The sequence below is a fragment of the Pseudorca crassidens genome, chromosome 12 (assembly GCF_039906515.1).
Source record: "Pseudorca crassidens isolate mPseCra1 chromosome 12, mPseCra1.hap1, whole genome shotgun sequence".
NCBI lineage: Eukaryota > Metazoa > Chordata > Mammalia > Artiodactyla > Delphinidae > Pseudorca > Pseudorca crassidens.
In genome coordinates, this window is record NC_090307.1 from 86440669 (window position 1) to 86463487 (window position 22819).

The 22819-nt window shown below is 56.9% G+C and overlaps 1 protein-coding gene across 26 annotated transcripts in view; it reads right to left on the reverse strand.

Annotated features, from left to right (window-relative positions):
* NCOR2 (nuclear receptor corepressor 2) overlaps positions 1 to 22819 on the reverse strand; it is a 226907-nt gene that overhangs the window by 186895 nt on the left and 17193 nt on the right. For 25 of the 26 annotated variants that reach the window (XM_067701126.1, XM_067701137.1, XM_067701135.1 and 22 more), the window contains exon 2: positions 9741 to 9787. The exons of the other annotated variant lie outside the window; for it this stretch is intronic. The gene's annotated coding sequence lies outside the window, so the exon portion shown is untranslated. The remainder of the gene's footprint in view (positions 1 to 9740; positions 9788 to 22819) is intronic. 26 annotated transcript variants of the gene reach the window in all.

Sequence of the window (22819 nt, forward strand, 5' to 3'; positions counted from 1 at the left end):
CAGTGTTAAAAATAGCTGAACAACCACTGAAGGCCTCACTTGGCAAGGAAGTGGCAAAGAGAAACGAGTGCCATTCTTGGGGCTGCAGGTGACTCTCCCTCCCCCCTGGCTTGCTGTGCTGGTGGCATGAACCTGCCTGAGAAGAAGGCCCACACAGAAGGAAGCAGAGCTGAGACAGAGCCAGCTCTCCAAGGTGTGCTTTGAGCCCCTGGATCCAGCCATGCCTGAACTTGTCCTACCCTGGACTTTGCCATTAGGAGCTCCCATCAGTTCCTCCTTGTGGCCTAAACCTGAATGTGTCTCCACCACAACTCAGGAGCCCTAACTAATCACCCTCAGGTCTCGCCTCAATTGATACTTGTCCAAAGAAGCCCGTCCTGACCACAGGCAAATTCGAAACTTGTTACGCTCCAGTGATACAGCCTGAACTCTGGCCACATGACCCTTACTGCTTAACTGACCCTCTCCCTCTGGACACTAAACTCCTCAAAGGCACGAACCATGCCTGAATTCCATCACTCTGACCCCAGCGGCCTACAAACATCCAGAACATTCCAGTGCCCAATAAATGTAAATTAATCAACCAGCAAAAGAACAAACGGGAGAAACAAAAGCCACTAAACTTGATTTCTGCCTTAAATGTGGTAAAGGACCCAACCCCTGAGGTCTATAGAACAGCCTCAGATCCAGAGAACTACTCCTGCTGCCCCTGGCTCTCAACATTCCTGAAACATCATGACCCCAGGGCCTTTGCACATGCTGTTCCCCCCCCCACACACACACACACCTAGCTGGCTCATCCCTCTTCCTTGCATAGGTCTGGTTCCTTCTTATGGTCCAGGTCTCAGTTCAACTGCCACCTCCTCAGAGACCACCCTTGATTCCTCTACCTAAGACGAGCCCCCCAGAAAGCAGGGTCATTCCACCCTGCGTTATTCCACAACCAGCATTTCCCTGCCTTGCAGTAGCATGTTTGTTTATTGTACTGCCCATCTCCCCATCAGTCTGTGGGATCCACAAGGCGAGGCCCTGGTGTCTTGTTTGCTGTGTATCACACCCCACTCCCAGGAGGCCATGGGGACACCAGGCTGGCTGCAAGGAGGCAGGAAGCAGACCCTCATGTCCTGACCAGTCCTGACCAGCCCAGAGCAGCTGTTGCATGCCTGAGGGCCCTATGTTACACGGGGAGGCTGGCCCACCGCCGGGGCAGCGCTGCCAAGGGATTCATTCTGGCTCCAGGCTCAGGGAGGGCTGCAGGTGGTGCCTGCAGACCCCATAATCAACAGCAGGTGCTGTGGAGTCAAGCTTCCTGGGTTCAAATCCCAGTTCTGCCAGCTGCCAGCTGTGTGACCTTGGAGAAGCCACTTAACCTCTCTGCGCCCACAGCATCCTTACATACAAAATGGGGATGATAATACTAGCCCCTACCTCGTAGGGCTGCCTCAGGAAGTACATTAGTGAATGTACATGATACATTTAGAACACAGCCTGGCATAAAGTAAATGTGCAGGAATCATTAGAAATTACAGGGTTAATAATAATGATAATGGCAAACTCTCACAGAGCACTAAGGCAAGCAAGAAGTCAGGAAATGTTGGCTTGGGTAATAAATGCAGTATTTGCTCTGTGCCTGGTCCTGTTTGAAGTGCTTTACGCAGGAGTTCCTACAAGGTATGTTTGTTATTATTCATTCAATGTGCTTGTTCCAGCTCTTCCAGGCAGCCTCCCCGGATTGCTCCAACCCTCAGGAGCAACAGGGACACACACAATTCCTCATGTGAGTCCGTCCTCAACTCCCCTCTCCGTCCCAGGCTACAGGGAGGGGCAGGAGAGCCCCCAAACCCCATGAGACTGAAGTCAGCACAAGGGTGTACATGCCCCACACCAGCCCAAGCTGCAGCCCCTGCTGACTCCCAAAAATGCAGGCCCCATCGGGCACCCCAGAAAGTGAAACATGCTCCCTCACTGCAGTCTGCAGTGGGGCAACTCCTGGTGGAGGCCTGGGCATCCCAAGGGCATCCCAAGGGCTCAGGCCCCACTGCCCCTGCCAGGGTCAGATGTCTGAGACACAGGGCACACCGTGAAAGAGGCAGTGACTTTGGCTGGGGGTCTGGGGTCTGCGTAGATGGCGTGTGAGAACGATACTGCCCCTCCAGCCACTGCCATCCTTTCTGTCCCCTAAATGATATGGGTGCAGCTGGTCTCCTGGCCACCCAGCACAGCAAGGACCCCAGCGAAGCTAGCCTTTGGCATGCACAGGCCCTTCACTTCTCGGACAGGAGAGGCAGACCCCTCCATGCCGGGGACCTGATGTGGCCCCAAACCAGGTGGTAAGAGCTGGTTAGAATGCCGGCCCCAGCACCCACCTGCTGTGTGACCTCACTCAAGTCCCTCCACCTCACTGAGCCTCAGTTTCCTCATCTGGAAAATGGGTCTAACGATCATTATCACAGGCAGGACAACGAGTGTCCAAAGAGACAGCAAATCAAAGTCACAAAAAAAGAAAGAGAAGATCTAGAAAGAGGCTATTTTAATTTCTGCAAATGGGCTTTTGCTTTGTCATTAAATGAAACAAAATTTTATTTCATGGTTCAGAATGTTTTCTGTTTGGATTTACGGCAGTCCTGGAAGGAATGAGCTGATCTTTTCAGCATTTAAGCCTCTGGGTGCCTTGAGCCACCCTAAGTTAGCATCTCCCTCAAAGGGCACACGCTCAGCAGAGACAGCGCTCCAGGTAACCCACACAAGAGGACCTGGAGGCTAAGTCAGAAGACCTGGAAGGATGCGGGCTCTGGGGCAGACAGACTGGGTTCGAAACTCACTGGTTGTGTGACCTCAGGCAAGTCACTTAAGCTCTTTGCTCCTCAGTTTCTTCATCTGTAAAGTAGGAATGACAACGATCCCTACTTCACAGGGGGGTTGGAAGATTATATAAACTATAACAGGTAAAGTGCAACGTGATTACTGTGATAAACGCTGTTACTGTTATTGCTGTCATTTGCTGCAATTTCAAAAGGTTTAGAAACCCAACTGCAGGATAAAGACACAAGTCCACCGGGATCCCTGGTGTCTGGGGGACCACCACCACCCAGCTCTCACTGGGAGCCCAGAAAGGCAGCGCCTCCCTCCTCCCTCCAGCTGGGGGCAGGGATTCCTATCAGACGGAAAGAGATACATGTCAGAGCTGAAGATTAAAAACAAGTACAATTATCGGGCAGGCATCCATCCATAATTATGAATTTGATGTAATTAGGCACCCCACTAACTTCATTACTTATTTATTTACGGGATTGCTTATTTAATTTACAGTCCTCCTTCTCTGAAAAGTCATCTTGGCTAACACCCCTCGGGCGAGGGAGGAGGGGACCCCCTCCTCTGTCCCTACCCCCACTCCCCATGCTCCTGCCTCGCCCCAAAATACCTCCCCAGAAGACCTCCGTGACTGAGACGCAAAGCCTGACATTCACTCAACAATGCTCAGTGCCAGCCTGGAAGGTGGAAGGTGCAAAACATCCTTTACACCTTCATCTCTCCAGCAGAGGAAACCCAGGGGGAAGAAGGGTGATTCTAGGCACCGCCACCCTGTCACCAATTCCTGACGTGACCCTCTGGACCAGCGAGCACATCGGTGCACCCAGTGGGGCTGGTACTTCCCAGCTTGGAGAAGGAGAAAGCACCCAGCTCTCGCCAAATGACCTTTGATAAGTCACCTGACTTCTCAGACCCTCACTTTCCTCAACTGTCAGATGGGATTATTAAGAACAACACTCACAAGCTAGCTAACCCTAAAACCCCCAACTGCTGCTAGTTATTGCTACCCTGTGGCCTCAGCCAATGCAATAAGGCAAGAAAAAGCAAAGTGGTTTAAAGACTTTCTAGCTTCATTCATTAATAGCCAAGAACTAGAAGCAACCTAAAGGTCCATCAGCTCATGAACTGATAAACAAATGGAATCATATATGCACACAATGACAAGTGAATCTCAAAAACTTCACGCAGAGTGAAAGAACCCAAACACCAAAAAGTACATACTTTATGATAATTTTATTATGAAAACCTAGAAGATTCTATAACCTCTATGACAGCCGATCAGTGGTTGCTTCTGGTGCAGGGTGGGTGGAGATTCTTTTGGGGGTGATGGAGACGCTCTACAACCTGATGGTGGTGGTTATAGGAATGTTTACATTTGTCAAAACTCACGGAAATGAACCCTTAAAATGGGTGTATCTTATTACAGGTTAATTACATCTCAATAGGCTTTTTTTTTTTTTTAACTATAACAGAAGAATATATACATATATTATTAACACCACTAACTCCAATCCCCATGCCCAGGTCAGGTCTGCTGGTTCCTTCACTGCCCCTCAAGTTCCCCCAAAGCCCCTGATTTATGAGCCCTGGACAAGTCAGGTAAGGACTGAATCCCAGATTTAGCCCTTCCTTCCTGGGTCATTTAGGGCAAATCACTTTGCCTCTCTGCCTGTCATCTACAAAAGCAGGGTTATAAGTAGCATGGTCCTTGGGGAGTTACTGTACACTAAAATGAACCAAGGTAAAACTACCTGCTGCAGGCTCCGGCATACAACAGGGGCCTCGTTACTGCTGCTGCTAAATGATGAACGGGCAAGCTCCAGGCCCAGTGTGGACAGGGCTGGCCGGGCTTCTTGTCCCCCCACCATACATAAGCCCCCGGCCACAAGACTCCCAGCCTGGGTAGCTGCCTCCACCACTGAAGGGTCCAGACTGCCAGGGTTCCAGCATTTAACTGATGCCTGCTGTCCAGGACAGGACAAGTCTCCTTGACTCCACCCAACTCACTCCTCCCGGGAGAGCGGACACAAAAGGATGAGGGCCCTGTGGAGAGGAGCTGGCCCTGAGGGCGGGACAGTATGCCCTAGAGGTCACTTGGGGACAGGAGCTGGCCGGCAGAGAAGACATCCTGATGGAGAAGGGGCGTCCTGGCAGTCAGGCCATCACATATACACCAACTGGGGCAGGACAGGGTCACCCCAGAGCCCACTCATTTACGTAAGGAAAAAGACAATAGGAAAAGGACGGCAGGGAGGGGGCTTCAGGGACTGAGGGGCTCTGTGCCAGCTCCCATGCGCCTGTCTGAAGGCGGCTGCTGCTGCCCTGGGAGTGATGGAGCAGGTAGGCAGCGCCTGGCAGCCATGGCAGGAGGGGCGTCCCTCGGGCCCGATTAGAGGGCCAGCCGCAGACAGACGCGCTCAACTGTCAGCCTCGTCCTCCCAGCCCGCCATCAGAGGCACCATTAATTGCTGTCATTTGAGGGTGGCCTGTGGGGAGAAGGAGGGGGGCTGCGGGAAGGGGAGGGGAAGGAAAAAGAAGGAGGAGGGAGAGGTGGGGGATGCAGGGAGGAGGGGAAGTGGGGGGAAGGAGGGGGAAGGACAGCTTGCCCAGGGCTGAGCATCCTGAGCTGGAAGGAGAGAGAACCACCCATACATTCTCCTCCTCCACCCAATGAAGGGACCAGCGTCCCCCCAACTAGGGGCAGAGCTCGTCGACCCACTGCCCAGGTGGGGCAAATAGAGTCCAGAGAGGTGTGATTCTGCCCATCCCAGCCCTGTGAACGTCCCCCGCCGTCCCCAGGGGATCCAGAAAGCCCGGCCGCCCCCCTCCCATCCACCTTCAGCCTCCACCCACCCCCAACCCCTCCCCCCTCCTCTCTTTGCTACCAGGCACCATGCTGGGAGAGGTTCAAGGCTGGGGCAAACCCCACTTTCCCACGGTGCCCTGCACTCACACAGCTCCCCCGCCCAGGATACCCAGCGCTCCCCTCCACCACCTCCACCACCGCAGGGTCAAAGCCTACACGCCACCTCCTCCCAGGACCGCCACCCTCACAAAAGATTCTGGAGCTGGGCTCCCTCTGCCACTTGCACACAGGGGACGTCACATCACCTCCCTGTGCCTCCGTTTCCTCATCTGTAGAATGGGCATAAGGACAGTGCAGTGTTGAAGTGTTTGCTGCTGTTACATGATCACCCAGGACTTCTGTCCTCCTCGACCCGCACACGTCTCCCCTTCTGCCTCTTACTGTGGTTCTTTCTCAGAAGTGCCTGCTCCCCTGCCCCTGACTCCGGGTCCACCAGACCCAGCCCAGCCACCCCCCCAAGATGAGGAGGGTCTCAAAAGGCCTCCCATGTGGGGTCCATATTGTGCCTTTGCCTTCAGGAGAGGAACCCAAAGCATCTGCCCGGCCTCCATGCCCCCCGGTGGTCCCGCTGCCAGACGCCCCTGCCTGTCCCCAGACAGGCCTTGTCTCTGGGCTGAGGAGCCCCTTGGGTCCTGCCAGGGGGCTCTCCTCAGAGCACTGGAGTCCTCGGCAGGGGGAGGGACCCCCTCCGCCCCCTCCCCCGTCTGTCTGCCTCGGCCTCCCTCAGACGTGATGGATCGCCCCAGAGGAGGAAACTAAGTGCTTGCAGACAAAAAGCCCTTTTATCGTCCTCGGGTGGGCCACTGGAGTGACAAGCGGATAACAGCCACAGGAGGAAGGCTCTCCGTTAGGTCTGCGGTGCAGATGGATGGAGGACCGAGAGGCAGAGGAGAAGGAGGGAAGATCACCCCAGGCAAGGCCGCCTCCCTTCCAACTTCCAAGGCACCGAGAACGCCAGGTAGAAAACCCGGCTGGGCTGATCACTTTGGGGGAACCACCACCGGTGTCCCCCATGTTCCAAGATAAAACCCATCTCTGTGGGGCCCAGGGCCTGGCTCCGGAAGCAGGCAACCTCCAAGGCTGTCCCTCCCTCCTGCCTACTGGGGGCCCCCAAAGGCTCAGGAACAAAGGAGCAAGGCCTGACTCATGCAGACTCCTGCAATCCAGGAGGCCCATTCCACACAGCCTCAGGGCCTTTGCACGGGCTGTTCCCTCTGCCTGGGAAACCCTTCCTCCAGAGACCTGCAGGCTCCCTTGCCTCCTCCTGCAGGTCTTTGCTCAAATGCCACCTTCTCAGGGAGGCCCACCCTGACCCCCCCATTTGAAACGGCAACCCCCAGATCACCCACACACTCCCCAAACCCCCTCTCTGCTGGTGCTTCACCCCAGCGCTCCCCACCGAAGGGCACACTACGTATCTGACTTGTGAACTGTCTGCCTCACCCAGGGAGGACGGGATTCTTGTCCAGCTTATTCCCAGCTCTATCTCCAGCACCCAGAAAAGGGCCCAGCACACAGTAGGTGCTTCAGAAAGAATCGTTCAATGAATGAAGAAAATTAAAATCTCCCAATAGCAGCCGGTCCTGAGCCAGGACGTGCCCAGTAGTGCCCTCAGCAATCCTTGGAGAACAAGCATTTGACAGACGAGGAAGCCAAGGCACAGAAGTGTCTCAGCCCCCTGGGATTTGCACCCAGGTCTGCAGGAGGCCCGCCCACTGCAGAACCACCCCAGAGACCCAGGACGCCAGTCCACGGCTGGGTGTCACAGACAAGGACTGAAACCCGCCCCTAACCTGCTTCTCGGCGCTGCAGCCTCAGGGAGGCCCCTTCCTATCTCTCAGCCTCAGTTTGCCCCTCTGCAAAATGGGGTTGCACAGGTAACCACCTCCCCCCACTGTCCCTCCCAGGACGCTGCCCTGCAGTCCCTACCGCACTGGTGTGGCCCTGATGAGGGAACAGCAGTCAGAAGTGCTAAGCAGAGAGCGCCAGATCTTGACCCCATCGTGGACGCCAAGGGTTGGGCTGGGGGCTCCTCAGACCCTCCTCCGGCCTTCCTTGGGGCCAGGCCTGGCTGACAACCCTTCCCAGCCCTAGAAGAACAGCTCAGTCGGTAAGAGGTAAAGAAAGATGCTGGGAGCGCTGAGTGAGCGCTTCCTACCTACTAAGTACTGGTGCTCACAGCAGCCCACGCCCCACGTCCCGAGCCCCAGCAGCTGAACAGTGCTCGGTGACACAGAGCCAGCAAGGGGTCAAGCTGTCATTTGCGGGGGGCCAGTGCCTGCGCCCCAGCAGCTGCACCCACTGACGAGCCCTTCCTCACTGGCACGGACAGGGGCTAGGCACCCCACATGCCCTCCAGATGTGTTTCCACTGCTTCCCCAAATTGCCTGACTCTCCAGAAGCCTGGGGGGTGGGGGGTGGGGGTGGGGCATTTCCTCACCACGCCCACAGGGGGTCTCTGACCACATGACTGCCTCTCCCAGGCCTGGGTCAGCTGGTCACCCTGTCCCCGCGGGGGCAAGGACAAGACACAGGGAGGGGACCCGCAGATTCAGCTCCCTCCTCTGCCAGGGCTCCCGGCTGCTTCAAAAAAAATACAGAAACCAAAAATCTCAGCAACGATCACCAGCTCTGTGGGGGGATTTGATTCCATCCCCATTTTACAGATGGGGAAACTGAGGCACTGGGTGGCTCGGGACCCTGCCCAAGGTCACGCAAATCACAAGCGGCAGACAGAGATATGCACTCAGGCAACCAGGCTCCAGGGTCCCCGCCTGGGACCACTTGCCTCTCCTGGTTAAAAAGAATATAAAATAAAAGATGCCTCCCTCTACCACCAGCCAGGCCAGTACCTGAATCCCCTCCTCCAAGCCTGTGCTGGGAATTCCATGGCGCTCTCACTGCTGGGGCCTGGGTTTGATCCCTGGTCGGGGAACTAAGACTCCACAAGCCGCACCACGTGGCCAAAAAAACAAAACAAAAACAAAACAAACAAAAAACAAACAAGCCTGTGCCCACCCCACTGACTCTCACCTGGACTGCCTTCCCTCTCCCTGAAACCCCAAACTCTGCCAGTGCCCCTAGGACCGCTCTCCACTCCCCCTGATAGAGAAGCTTTCTGGGGAGACCCCTGCCGTCAGATGTACCAGGTCGGCGGGGGGACAGGGAGGGCAGTGGGCACAGACCAGCCCCACAGGGGCCTCAGTCTGCTTGGCTGCAAAATGGGTGCATTGGGGAGGAATCTGCCAGGTTCCCTGGGAGAGTCAAAGAATCAGCCCCCGCTCTTTGCTTCCAGCTGAGACGTGGCACAGGTGACCCACCTGTGCGTCGGTTCCCCTTTTATAAAATGAGGATAACAGCCCATTTTGGAGCACCGCTGTGAGGGGCACAAGACACAGTGACGTGAAAAGCACTGTGGTGATGGGCTTTTGAGCAGCTCCTCTGTGCCAGGCGCTGCTCCCTATCAGCTCATTTAATTGTCGCAGCAACCCTACGAGGGGACACTCATTACCCCAGTTTACAGACAGGGAAATGGAGGCACAGGGAGATGAGTGACTTGTCCTGGGCGCCCAGCATGAAAGTGGCAGTGCCGGGACTGGAACCCCAGCTCCCCTGCTGGGCACGGCGACCACGGTGGCACACAGGTGTCTGGCTCGAGGGCCTCCTCCAACGTCCAACATCCCAACTCGAGGGCCAGCACACAGGCTCCGCCCTCTCTGAGCCTGCAGCCCACCATCAGGGCACAGAAGCAATGTGGCCATGAACCCCAGAGACAGAGAAAACCCACTGTCACACAGCTGCACTGCTGGGACAACCCCTTCTCCCAGGCACCATCTGTACATCAGTGCACTCAGCCAGAAAATACCCCATCCCGGGGGAACCCACAACCTCCACCCTGGGCAACACTGCTGCCCAGACCCCACCCCACAAGGCCACACAGAGCCCACCACCACATCCGCCAACAGAACCTGGCACCCCAGCAACTGCCAACGCCCTGTCCACGAGAAGGTCCCAGCAACACGAACCCGCTGGAGACAGCAAGGAGGGATAGATGTGAACCTACCAGAAACAGCCACCAGCAACGCTGTGTCCTCAAAGACTCTGGGGGACCTGCAGGGGAAAACACGGGTCTTGTTAGCAAGGATCACAGCATCCCCATGGGCTAAGGTATGACCACATCAATGTGCAGGTAGAGACGGCAAGGCCCACTGGCCTGGACTTGGGGCACTGTGTACATCAGGCCAAGTGTTTCTCCACGACAACCCCATGAGGTGGTACTGCTACCCCATTTGACAGAGGGGGAAACTGAGGTTCAGAGAATCAAAGTCTCACGCCCCAGGTCCCACAGCTAGGAAGTCACAGAGCTGGGATTCCAATCTGAACTATGTGGTTATAAAGGCAGCTCACACCCCAGCCAAGCCCCCAGGGGACCCCGGGCCCAGATCACACTGTCGCTGTGAAAATCCCCCATTAACTTCCCAGGGGACCCTATGAAAAGTCAGTAAGTGACACCTGATGGAGGGGTGGGCCTACGACTCTCGTTCAAGAATTTCTGAGTCACCATTCAAAGTCAAAACCAGCACAATAAACACTAGTGTCCAGAATATAAAAAGCACGCTCACAAATAAATAAGAGCCAATCAACCCAACAGAAAAATGGGCAAAAAGACTTGATAGAACTTCACAGAAGTGGATATAGAAATGGCCAATAAGCACATGAAAAGATGGTCAATATCATTAGTCATCAGGAAAGTGCAAACTAAGAGACCACTACGCACCCACCTGGATGGCTAAAATAAGACAGACAATGCCAAGTGCTGACGAGGATGCAGAGCAACTGGAATTCTCAGACGTCACTACTTCAGTGCAAAATGTGCAACTACTTTGGAAAACAGCTTGGCAGTTTCTTACCAAGTTAAACATACATTTGGGTGACCATGTGACCCAGCAACTCCACTGCTGGGTATTTACCCAAGAAAAATGAAAACATATGCTCCTACAAAGATGTGTACATGAAAGTTCATAACAGCTTTATTCATAATCACAAAAAACTGAACACAGTCCATCCATAGATGAAGGGATAAACAAACAGCCGTACATCCATACCATGGAATACTACCCCACAATAAAATGGGACAAACTACAGACACACAACCACATGGAGGGATGTCAGACTCAGAGGCTAAGCACACGCGAGGATTCCATTTATAAGATTCTGGGAATGGCAAGACTCTACTTTCACGAGTAGAGAGGTCTGCAGGGGCAGTCACACTAGAACAGAAAGATGATTCCCACAAAAGTTAGGATGTTAAGCACCTCTGGAAAGAAGACCGCATGTGACTCCTTAAAATTATTCATTAATCTGCAGCCACGTGTTTATGCATTCTTTTTTTTTTTTTTTTTTGGCTGTGCTGTGCGGCACGTAGGATCTGAGTTCCCCAGCCGGGGATTGAATCCCTGCCCCCTGCATTGGGAGTGTGGAGTCTTAACCACTGGACAGCCAGGGAAGTCCCTATGCATTCTTTATTGTGTTAGCTTCTGCAAGAAAAAGAACAAGTAAACAAATAGTAATGGGCAGACCACTAGAGAGAGATCAAAACCCTGGCTGTGGTCCCAGCTCCTCTACTAACGGCTGTGACCTTGGAGTCTCTGACCTTGGTTTTCCCATCCAGAAAATGGGCCCACTCCCCACGGCTGTCTCCAAGACCCGTCCATTCGCAAACATCTCAGCCTCGAGTGGACATTTAGGGAACCCCTTCTGCACCCCTTGCCCCCACCCAGGGATCAAAGGCGAGTGGAGCTGCGGCTTCCGGCTCTCACAAGGCTGAGGCAGCTGCATGCAGGGCTCAGGCTCTGGGCCCAGGCTCCCTGAGTTCAAATCTGGGCTCTGCCCTTCCTAGCTGTGCACCCTGGGACAAGTAGCTTCACCTCTCTGAGCCTCAGTTTCTTCATCTCTAAAATGGAAACGAGGGGGACTTCCCTGGTGGTCTAGTGGTTAGGACTCCGCGCTTTCACTGCCGAGGACCCGGGTCTGATACCTCGTTGGGGAACTGAGATCCCGCAAGTTACATGGCGTGGCCAAAAAAATTTTTTTTCATTTTTAAAAATGGGAACGATGATACATTAAAAACACCGACCTTACAGGGATGCCGTGGAGGTAAAGTGCTTTCAGAGCCAGCATGGGCTCACTAGCAGCAGTCAGTTCCTGCGGGGCGTTCTATGACCCCAAGGCAGGGGCTGGCAGCTAAGCTCCAAGACCCCAAGGAACCCTAAAAGGGGCAGCTGCAGGCGGCACATGGGGAAGGACCCTGCCCCTTCTTTCCTGTCCTTTTAAGGCTTTTTTCGCTACAGTGCCTCCAGGCTTGACACTTGTCCTGCCATCTGCGGCAGCTCCAGAGACAGGGCCCTGCAGGAAGGCTGGAAACAGGGAGGCCCAGGCATGTCTCCGTAGCCATCCCAGCTTCCCAGAAGCCTCTGTGGCCAGGCCCCTGCAGCAGGTCCTGCAAAGGGCTCAGGCGGGGTCAGGTGGCTGGGCGCTCTCCCCAGGCACCACTGTGGAAGGGTTGGGAGATCAGACCCCACCTGCTTCCCACCATCTCCCAGCCCCAGCCAGTCCCCCCTGCAGTCCCCCAATGGACACAAAGCACCTGATGGCGTGAGGTCAAGACCGGCCTGGGCCGGCCCCAGGGGGCCATACAGAGCATCTCCCAGCAATGCCCACAACACGCAGGTCCAGAGAGCAGTTCCCAGCCTAGAAAACTTGGGGACTTCCCAGGAGAAGCGACGGCCACGCTGTGCCCCACGGAGGAAGGTGAAAGGTGCGCTTGGCGAGAGGATGGGGGATGCGGGCAGAGAACAGCTGATCACAGCACGGAGGCTGGAAGGAAGCGGAGCGGAGTGAGTGTGTGTGTGAACCGGGTGGGCAGGGCTGATCGCCGCAGGGCCCCTCGGATTGGGATTTTATTCCCAGGGGCAGGGAGACCCTTAGGAGGGTTTCGCATGCAGAGAAGGGACAAGTCCCACCGGAATTTGGAGAGTGCATTCGGGCTGTGGAGTGGAGGACGGGTGAGGGTGGAAGCGGGACAAGTGGATGGGATGGAGAGCATTTTGCAAGTAGAATTCACGCGGGCGGGCGAGGGATGGAAGGGGAGCCTTGGCGGCTGTGCTGGGCTCCCGGCTTGGACAGCGACAGCTCTGGGTGGGGGAGGGAAGGAGAACCACATGCACTTCCTGTGGCCTTGCTGTGCTCGGGCTGCTTCCCGGGTACCTCACAGTAATCCTCACAACCACCCCGGGAGGGAGGGAGGGAGGGAGGGAGGGATGGGGGCTTCTGTTTCCAGGCCAGGAAGCCGATGTTCAGCAGTAACTCACTCAAGGTCAGGAAGGGAAGGGAAAGAACCAGGATTTGAACCCAGGTCCAAGCGCTTTAAGCCTCGGGAGCCAGGGCACTGGTGGGGGGACCCTCCTTGAGCGTGAACAAGGAGAGCGGGAGTGGGGAGGTGGCCACTCCCAGGCTGACCCCAGGCACCCCCAGCAGGGAGGGGGCTCAAGAGCTCCCTAAGCAGAGCTGCACCCAGTGGGACCTCCGTGGGCCCTGAAGGTCCCCGGGTCCCTGGGCCTCCTAGGAGGGGGGCGGCTCTGACCCCTGTGCAAGGGGCTCAAGCCAGGGAGCAGACCCTCTCATTCAAGGTCTCAGTCACGCTCGTGCGGACACTGCTGCACATCCTCAGTCACACACGCACATACTCACGGCCTCATTCACTCACTTGTTCACACTCGTGCATGCCTGCGCACACTGTGCTCCCACGCACTCCCACACACACGCGCTTGGCCCAGGAAGGCTCCGCGGGGGAGCCAGCCCCCCGCACCGTGTTTCCAGCCATGGTCCTGTCGTGGCCCAGCCCAACTGCTGAATCCCAGCCACAACCTCCTCTCCCCCCACCCCTGGGGGAGAGAGTGGGGGAGGGAAGGAAGGGGGGCTGACCAGACTGGTTTCCCAGCAAAGCAGATAGAGGAAAGAGGACGGCTTCCAAGGGTTCCCCTCCCCCAGGCCCTCGGTAACCCTCCCTTAAGCACTTCAACAGCTCCCCAGGGCCCACGGGCTGAGACCTGCCCCCACATGGCACCAAGCCCCCAAACAAGCCCCATCAGGCCCCCCTCAGAGCTTTGGCCCTCAACTCTGCCATTTGCCCTCCCACCCCCTCCTCTGCCTTCCCAGCACCAGCATAACACTGCCTTTTTCCTCCTCCAGGAAGCCCACCCAGATTACCCCAGCCACAGAGGCTGACCCAAAGTGTCCATCCACCCCGCTCGGAGACAGGAAGCTAGCAGTCCAAGGCCACACAGGTGCAGGAGGGCAGAGCCAGTTGGGTTCAAACCCAGAGAGCTGTCCAGCTTTGACTGGGATACCAGCATCAACCTTCGGCCAGTTGACAAGCTTGACAGAGCCCCTGCACAGAGATGGAGCCATGAATACGAAAGACAAGGGTCCTCGGGGGACACGGTCACACCTACCCACACTCAAACACCACACAGATACATCAAGAAAAGAGCAAGATGGGGAATTCCCTGATGGTCCAGTAGTTAGGACTCCAAGCTTTCACTGCCAAGGGCACAGGGTTCAATCCCTGGTCCGGGAACTTCGATCCCAGGGCTGTGTGGCGAGGCCAAAAATAAAAAAATAAAATAAAGAGGAAGAAAAAAGAAAAGAGCCAGACGACGTCAAAGGGCAGTGACTGAAGTAACAGACATAAACCAGCATAAACCTGCAATGAATGACAGGCGTGATGGGGGATGGGGGAGGACTAGAAGACAGGTAGGGTCTCCCAGGAGGTGACACTGGAGCCCAGGGCTGAAGAGATAAGGAGGAAGGCGCAGCAAATGCAGAGGCCTGGAGACAGGACCCAGCTAAACTGGAAGCGGTGGTGGACGGGGCGAGGCGGGGGGCGATACCGGCCTGGGTTTTGTTTCCAGGGCGAGGCCACGGGAGGGGAGGGGCACATTTGGATCTAACGCATGACCAAGTAGAACAGCGTGAGGCATGGCCAGGGAGGACACTTCCGTGTCAATCCCTGTCGGCTCCATGGAGGTGGTGTCCTCTTCCCCAGGCCAAGCCTCAGCCTCTCTCTGCACTGGAGTCTCTCCTAAGGTCAGAACCTGAGGGCTGAAGTCTCAGTGCCAGGCAAGTGCTTTGTAGCTGAACCTCAGTACCTCCAAACCTTTCCCACCAGGCTGTGCTATAGCCACCCAGAGGCAAGGCCCCGACCCCACTGGCCCCTGGAGGCCCTAGCAACACCGGGCCTTTGCCTCCACCTGCTCCTGGGCAGGTTGCTAAAAGTGATTGCACAGGCCAGGGCTCAGAACAAATCCTCCCTCCCAGCCCAGCCTCCTCCGGGCCTCCAGCCACGTGGGCCATACCCTCGGCAGGGCCCCAGGAGGCACACTTTCCAGGTGTGAGAAGGAGAGGGGTGTTGATAGAGCCCCCGCAGTGCCTGCAGATGGGCAAGGCAGTGACAGAGGCAGCCAGGGTGCCAGTCCTGGCTCGGCCACTCCTGCACTGGACACCCAAGTCACTTCATCTCCCCGTGCTTCTATTTCGCTGTCTATAAACTGAGGGATGGTAACAGTGTCCCTTCGAAGGGCTGCTGTGACCACTAAATGAGTTAATACAGCAGAGCCCCTTAGAGCAGCGCCTGGCACAGCGTAGACCTCAACAAGCTTATTAATCACAGTAAGCGCTTTCTGCATCTCCCCACTTCAGGACCCTCACAGCAACACTCCAAGAGAAATGGGGAAACAGAGAAACTGAGGCATGGAATGGTCACCTGTCCCAAGTCTCTCAGCTGGAAGCAAAAGAAAAAAGCTGGGACATGAACGCTTTCTTGAATCCCCTGACCCACCCCCACACCCAGGGACCCTGGCAAATTCCTCCCCAGTGTGCTCATTTCACAGCCAAACAGACCCGTATCAGACAGGTCTGTGCCCACAATTTGCCCTGGTATAAGTGATAGCAAGTTGTCTCTCCAAAAAACTCCTACACATCCCTCAAAGCCCAGCTTATGATGTCCTCTCCCCTCCCCTCGATGTTATAAGCCTTTCCAGTTAGTCCAGTCATATCCTGGCCCTCACTGCCATCTCACCCAAAAACTCTGCCTGGCCACCTCCAGCAGACCCTGAGCCTTCCAGGAGAGGGCCTGCCTTATCCCTCACTGAGGCCACAAGGCCTGACGCAAAGGCAGATGCACAGTGGGAACAGCAGGGTGAAGCTCAGAGTAAAAGAGACTGCATACAGAGGAGGGTTCAGCACAGTAGGGCCAACGCTGTGAGGTGCAGCTGACAGCAGGGCTGAGAGAAGGCCTGGCACACAGTGGGCCCAGCCGACTCACAACAGACTTAACACAGTGCCCGGTGCACAGTGGGGCCAGGATCACAGAAGGCACTGGGGGAGGCCTGGACCTGCCTGCCATCTTTCACCCAATCCCCGCACTCCCCACCGCTGAAAAGCCCCCCATGCGCCTCCCATACCCATGCGAGTCCCACCTACACTCACAAGCCCAACGGCCTCCTCCTCCAGGCAGCCCACACTCCCTCATACTCAGCTACATGCAATCTGGCTGCAGTCACAAAACCAACAACAACGGCAATAATAACAGTGGCCATAACTGGCGTTTAGTTACTCCTGTGAGGACACCAAGCTGAGCCTTTACATACTCATTTAACTCTCGACAGCCTTTCAGGTAGGCTATTTTATTTATTTTATTTTATTTTTTTTAAAAGTCTACAGAGCATTTTTTTTTTTGCCCGCGCCGCATGGCATGAGGGATCTTAGTTCCCTGACCAGGGATCGAACCTGTGCCCCCTGCTGTGGAAGCGTGGAGTGTTAACCACTGGACTGCCAAGGAAGTCCCCAGGTAGGTTATGTTATTATCCCCATTTTACAGATGAGGAAACGGAGACTTGGGGGGGCGGGTTGAGTCACTTGTCCCAGGGGTTATACAGCTGATGAGAGAAGTCAGGACGGGCACCCAGGCGGCCTTAACCGTGCACACAGGGCTGAGCGCTGTTACTGTTAGTGGTACCCTTACCCTATGTTCTCAGACCCTGAGCCGGGCAGCAGGAACCCGACTTAACCCTCCCTGCAGCCTCCTGAGCTGCTGCTACCCATTTCCTGGATGGACAGACTGAGGCTCCAAGAGGGGATCACACAGCCAGGCTGCCACCCACTTCAGTGGTTCCCCACCCCACCCCCAGGGGCGGGTTCTCCATGATTCTCTCCCCAGTCAGTGCAGAGGCCAGAAGCCAGCGCCTGACGAGAAGCAGGAGCCACAACTCACCCACAATAGCCCTCCCCAGTCATCACCTTCTCCCAGGGCAGGACCCCCCACCAGGCTCTGCCGCGCCAGCCCAGGAGCCTCGGCACCAGCCCTCAGAGAGGAGACGCTCCACCTGCAGCTCCCGCTGTCCCATCTCAACCCCCTCAGTGGGCACAGGTCAAGTTCGACCAATCTGCCAATGAGCCCGGGAGGCTGGGACAAGGTCCCTGCCCAGGACCGTCCGGGCTGGAACCAGGTCCCCGAGCCAGCCTTGGAGAAAAGATGCTCCTCCACCTGCAGCCCCTGCCTTCCCATCTCAAACCCCCTCAGTGGGCACAGGTCAAGTTCTACAAAATCATCCAGGGCCCAGGGGCTGCTGCAATGCCCGCCACTTTGAGGAAAGGGAAGTGATGCCCACGTGAGCCTCCATGTGGCAGCGTGAACCACACGAGGCCACGATGAGCAAAAGCCACGAAACGTGTTCTACCGACGCCCTAAACGCGATCCCGCAGATCCGGGCACTGCCCCCAGTGGGCAGGCATAACTTCCGGAAGCCACCTCTGCAGGCTGGATTTGGGGACTTCAGGTACAGTGTGACCCAGGCACCCAGGGCAGGAGCAGGCCAGGGTCCTGAGGTGTTAGGGTGTGGGGGACCTAACGCCCCTCCCAGAGCTGCCTGGGTCTGCCAGACACGTCTCTTCACACCCGATGAACAGGGAAGTCTCCCCTGTCCCCTGGGACCGGGTGTGGCCCTTCCCTGTCACTGTCGTAGCAAGCAGCCCAGACAGCCAGAGCGGGAGGGAGGCAGCTCTTCCACTTAGAAGCCACTGGGATATTTTATTTTCCTTCTCAAGTGACAGCTGAGGCCGGCTCTCCTTGAAGCTGCGGAGAGGCAATCATGGAGAGTTCACCCAGGTCTCTGATTCCCCACCAGCCTGCAGCAGCCGGCGACTGCCGGGGCGTGGGGGCAGGGCAGTGGCGCAGCAAAGCCAAGGCCACAGCCAGTGTGGATGTGAGTGGACAGGGCCTGGGGGAGGACAAAAGGGGAGGAGGGGCTGTGGCCCATCAGAGGGGGACACATGGGCCCACCCAAAGGGGGCACAGCCCATCCAACCATGGGGGCCACAGCCCCACTCCAGGGGGCTCAGGCCCATCCAAGGGGGGCACACCGTCAGGAGGAGAATGAGGATCCGCACTGACCCTGCCCGCAGGCCCCCAGCCCCCAGTCCACCTATCCGGGCTCCCAAAAGAGACCTGCGCTGATCACAGGCCAAACAACCACGATGGTCACCACAGCAATAATAATAGCCCCTCCTGCGTGCACAGTCACCGTGTGCCAGGTCCTGGGCCGTCTATCCTGACCCCATTTCACAGATGGGGAAACTGAGGCCCAAAGAAGTTCAGCAACCTGCCCGAGATGGCACAGCCAGGGAGGGGCAGGGAGATGGGGGCCCGGGCGTCCTCCCTCGGCTGCCCCATTCTGCCCCCACTCCACCCTCAATTTGGCCCCAGAACACACTGCTCAGAAACCTCCCGCCCACCTCCTCGCTACGGGGCGTGGGGCCATCTGCGGAGACAGCAGCCGACAAGAGCAATTAGACGCCAGGAAGGAGCCAGGATATCGACCGTTTCTGGAGGGAAGGGGGGCAGACGGGGGCTCGGGCCACACGGGTGTCGGCAGCCTGGCTCCCGGCCCAGCACAGGCCAAGTCAGGGCAGGCAGCACAGATCAGGCCGGGAGGGCCAGGGGCTTCGCTCCGAGGCCTGCGGAGGCCCAAGACGGCAGCACGGAGAAGCCATTTGTCCGTCTACCTGTCTGTCCACCACCGGCATCGCCAGCTGCAGACACCTGGAGCTCCCCTGAGGCTTTCACTGCGTGGGCACCGTGCTAAGCCCTGTCAATTACTAACTGGTTTAATTCTTACAACCACCGTACACACGAGTTACTATGACTCTCCCCATTTTACAGATGGGGGCAATGAGGCAGAGAGGCAAGAAAGTGTACCCAGGGTTCCCACAGCTAAGATTTGCATCCAGGCATCCACTCTAACCACACATCACCTCCATCTGGGAGTCCCCTGAGGGGTGGGAGATAAGACAGTGGGCTTTCTGGGAATGGGGCACAGGGGACTGCATGGGGTGGAAACTTCCAGAAGCCTCTGAAAGTCCCTCAGAGGCCCCATCATAGGCTCTCTGTAAAGCTAATTCAGTTTCCACCCTGTAGGAGCACAGGCCAAGGGCCCTACAATGCCAGCTGCTGGGTCCCCCGGGAGGAGGCTGCCTGACGGTCAGCTGGAAGGGAAAACCACTGCAGAGCCTCCCACCCTGCCCCAAGCTTCCCTGCCCAGGAGCAGGGTCTGGGCCATTCGTGGCTGCAGGGCAGGGCCAGGGGCTGCCGGGGAGAGCAGGGGTGTCACGGAACCAACGATTGATCGCCAGAAGCAATTAACTGTCTGGGTCAAGAGATGGTGAAAGAGATTTGTCACCGGGGGCCCAGGGGATATTCCAATGAGTCCAGCAACGCAGGCGGGAGGGGTGGTTCCCGCTGACCTGGTCCTGAAGGGAGATCAGGACTTCTGCACACTACTGGAGCACCCCACTCCTCCCCCACCCCGACAGGCCTCCCTCTGCACACTCCCGCTCCCCAAGACCAGCCCCGACCCACCCCAGCATCTGTGACCCGGGCACCAGCCCATCCTGCACAGATGGGGACAGAGAGGCCCAGCAAGGGAGTCCATACACAGAGTCCCAGCAGCCCGGGATCTGGCCGGAGACCCGGACCCAATCCCAGCTGCACCAGGGTCTAGCTGGGCGACCCCACGCCGGTGCCTAAATTCTGAGGCTGTTTCCTCTGCTACAAGGTGAAGGTGATAAGCAGGGGAGTTAAAACCAGGACGGCTCAGGCACAAATCCCAGCTCTACCATTTTGTTAAGCCTGAGGCTGTCACCTTGCTCCTCCGAGCCTTGGTTTCCCCATCTGTAAAATGGGGGTGATGCTGAGGGCTACTTTGTGCAGAAATATACAGTCTGGCACACGGCAGGTGCTCAGTGCAAGCTCGCCATCAGGGTTCACCAGCCCGCCTCCCCAGGGACGCAAGCCCAGCCCCTCAGCACCTAGGACACCAGGCTCAAGCCCTGAGCCAGGTCATGAGGAGAATACCTGGGGCACGGGCCCCCCGCCCCAGCCTCTGAAGCACGACCCAGTGAGAGATGGAGGCCACCATCCCCGACTGGGCTTGGCGACTGCCTGTCATGGAGAACAGAAGCCCCTGGACACACGGTCCTCCACCCAGATCCTCCACGGACAGAGCTGGAGGGGATACAGGGCACGGGCCTCCCCTGTGTGAGTCCCCCAGTGAGTCTCCCAGCTTTCACCCCCTAGTGTCTGCTTCATTTCCCTCCATGCACACCCTGGGCACATGCGGCCCCTGGGATCCACTGTTTGATGACAGTAAACACCTGTAACATCTCCCTCGCTGTTCCCACTACACAGATGAGAAGACTGAGGCCCGAAGCACCCAGCAAAGGGCAGCCTCAAAGCCAGCTCTTTGTGATGTCCCACAGGAGCTCAGAAGGTGCTCAGAAGCCTGGGTCAAGGGGCCGGGGGGCAACACTGAGTCACAGTGAGAAACTTGGTAGAAACTGAAAACAGCCCCAGAGGCCCCACGTACTGCCCAGAGTGAGTGGCGCTGATTCACAGCCGGGCTCTGTGTTGGAAAGTTCCTGCTTCTGTGGTGGAGTGGAGGCGGGGGACCCGGGGCACAGAACAGCCACTAGGCGAGCTGTGAACTGGCCCCAGGGCCGCTAGATCACATCCAGCCTCGTCCACCATTCAGCGCCCCATCAGCCCTATCAGGGAAGTGCCCGGGGGGGAGGGGAGGGGAGAGCATGCTCTGGGCCACAGAAATACGGACGCAGCATGAAAAGGGAATCTAGGTGTTCCTGCCCTCCCCTGCCCGGGGCACAATCAAGATGTGAGTTCCTAAGGCCCGATGCCCGGTCTTCACGCTAAAGACACTTGGGCCTGATCATTCGTCATTGTGGGCTGCTCTGTGCACTGGGGGATGTTCACAGCATCTCTGGCGTCAAACCGCTATGCCTGTGACACCTCCTCCAGGCTGGGATAAACGAAATGTCTTCAGACACTGCCAAAAGAATCCCGGGGGCTACGTCGCCACACTGGCCCCACCTCTACCCTGACCCCTAAGGGCCTCTATTCCTGGGCAGGAAATAGCAGTCAGTGGCACCCACCCTCCGCTGGGCCAGCCCCTTGGTCTGGTCAGTTCCAGACAGGGTAGAACCCACCTGAGTGACAAGGGACCTGTGTCCAGGACCCTAGTCCCCCTCCTCCAGGTCAGGCCAGGGCTGGTCTCGCTGCCAAGGGACCCATCGGCCGTCAACACTAACTGACCAAAAGTCCCTATTACGTCCTGACACCATTCCAGGCACTGGGGGCCTAGCAGCAAACAAGACAGAGGAGCTCCTGCTTCGTCGGAAGTGATCTGATGTGGGAAGGCCAACAACACACACCAGGGGAAGAAATCAACCAAGAAACTTCATCGATCAACAACTACAGACCTAAGTGGGCGGCTGGGACAGTGGTTGCAGGGGGTGCCCTTGACTGGGCAGCCAGGAGGTCCTCCTGAGGGTGACATCTGAGCTGAGACCTGACGGCAGCTGCCATGCCGATCGCAGGGAACAGCATGCCTGGTGGGGGAACAGCAAGTGCAGCGGCTGAGTGCAGAGGCCGGGGTGGGGAGGGATGTGGCTGGAGCAAGAGCCAGGAGATGGGTCAGTGAGGGTGAACAGCTCCCCGGCACCCTTGGGGCCTCTGGGTTTATTCTCAGAGGAGGAGGAAAAAGGGAAGGGAGAGGGTGAGGCAAGGAGCTGAAGATTCTCATTCTCCTTCGGACAGGATCCCTTTGCCTGCAGCATGGAGAGCACAGCAGGGGCAAGAGAGGATGGATTCAGGGGCCAGGAGGAGGTTGTGTGGGTGCCGAGCCAGACAGTGGTTGGGGGAGGGGGACCACAGTGTCTGGTCTGCCACTATGAAAGCAGGGAGGGTCTCGAGCACAGGGGGTCCCACCCCCCCACTCACAGCATCTTGTTGTCTTTGTGCTGTTAGGGCCGAGGGGGTCTCCAAGGCAGGGTCCCCACTCTGGAACACCTCAGAAACTGGCAGGGATGTTATTGGCTGTCCTGGGACTGGCGCTCGGCCAGTGGGACAGTCCCACGCCACGAAAGCCACCCTCTCCACACAATTTTCAAATAACCTGGCCGTTTAAAAAAAACCTGCCAGAACCGATCCAGACGCTAGCTTTTTCTTTAGCATCACTTTCATGTGTTTCCAGAACCGAAACGCTTCTGATCTCACTTGCATCGCATCGACACTTACTCATTCTGAGTGGGAGCCAGCAGCACTTCCTCCCATTTCCTTTTACACTACAGTGTACACTGATTGTTGTTATTGTTGTTGTTAATTCTGTGCAAAGTCAAGACCGTATTCAGGAGGAATTTCAGCGCCAAGGAGTAAAGGGGATTTTCCAAGCATACGCTCTAAATATCGTCAGGGGTTGTCAGGATGCTGTGTGGCTCTGGGTAAGCCAGCCGACCTTTCTGAGCCTTAGCTGTTTGCCTGTAACACAGGGAAAGTGATGATGCGATCGTTGCTAGCTCGCGAGATTGAGAGGATCAAACGAATTAACACGGCAAGCCTGCCACTCTGAGACCCGGAAAAGCACCTGGCCCTCGGTCCATCATCGCATGTGGCTGAAGGGGCTGGAGGCGGGTGGGGAAAAAGGCCCCAGCACAGGCCCCGGCTGGGCAGGGGGT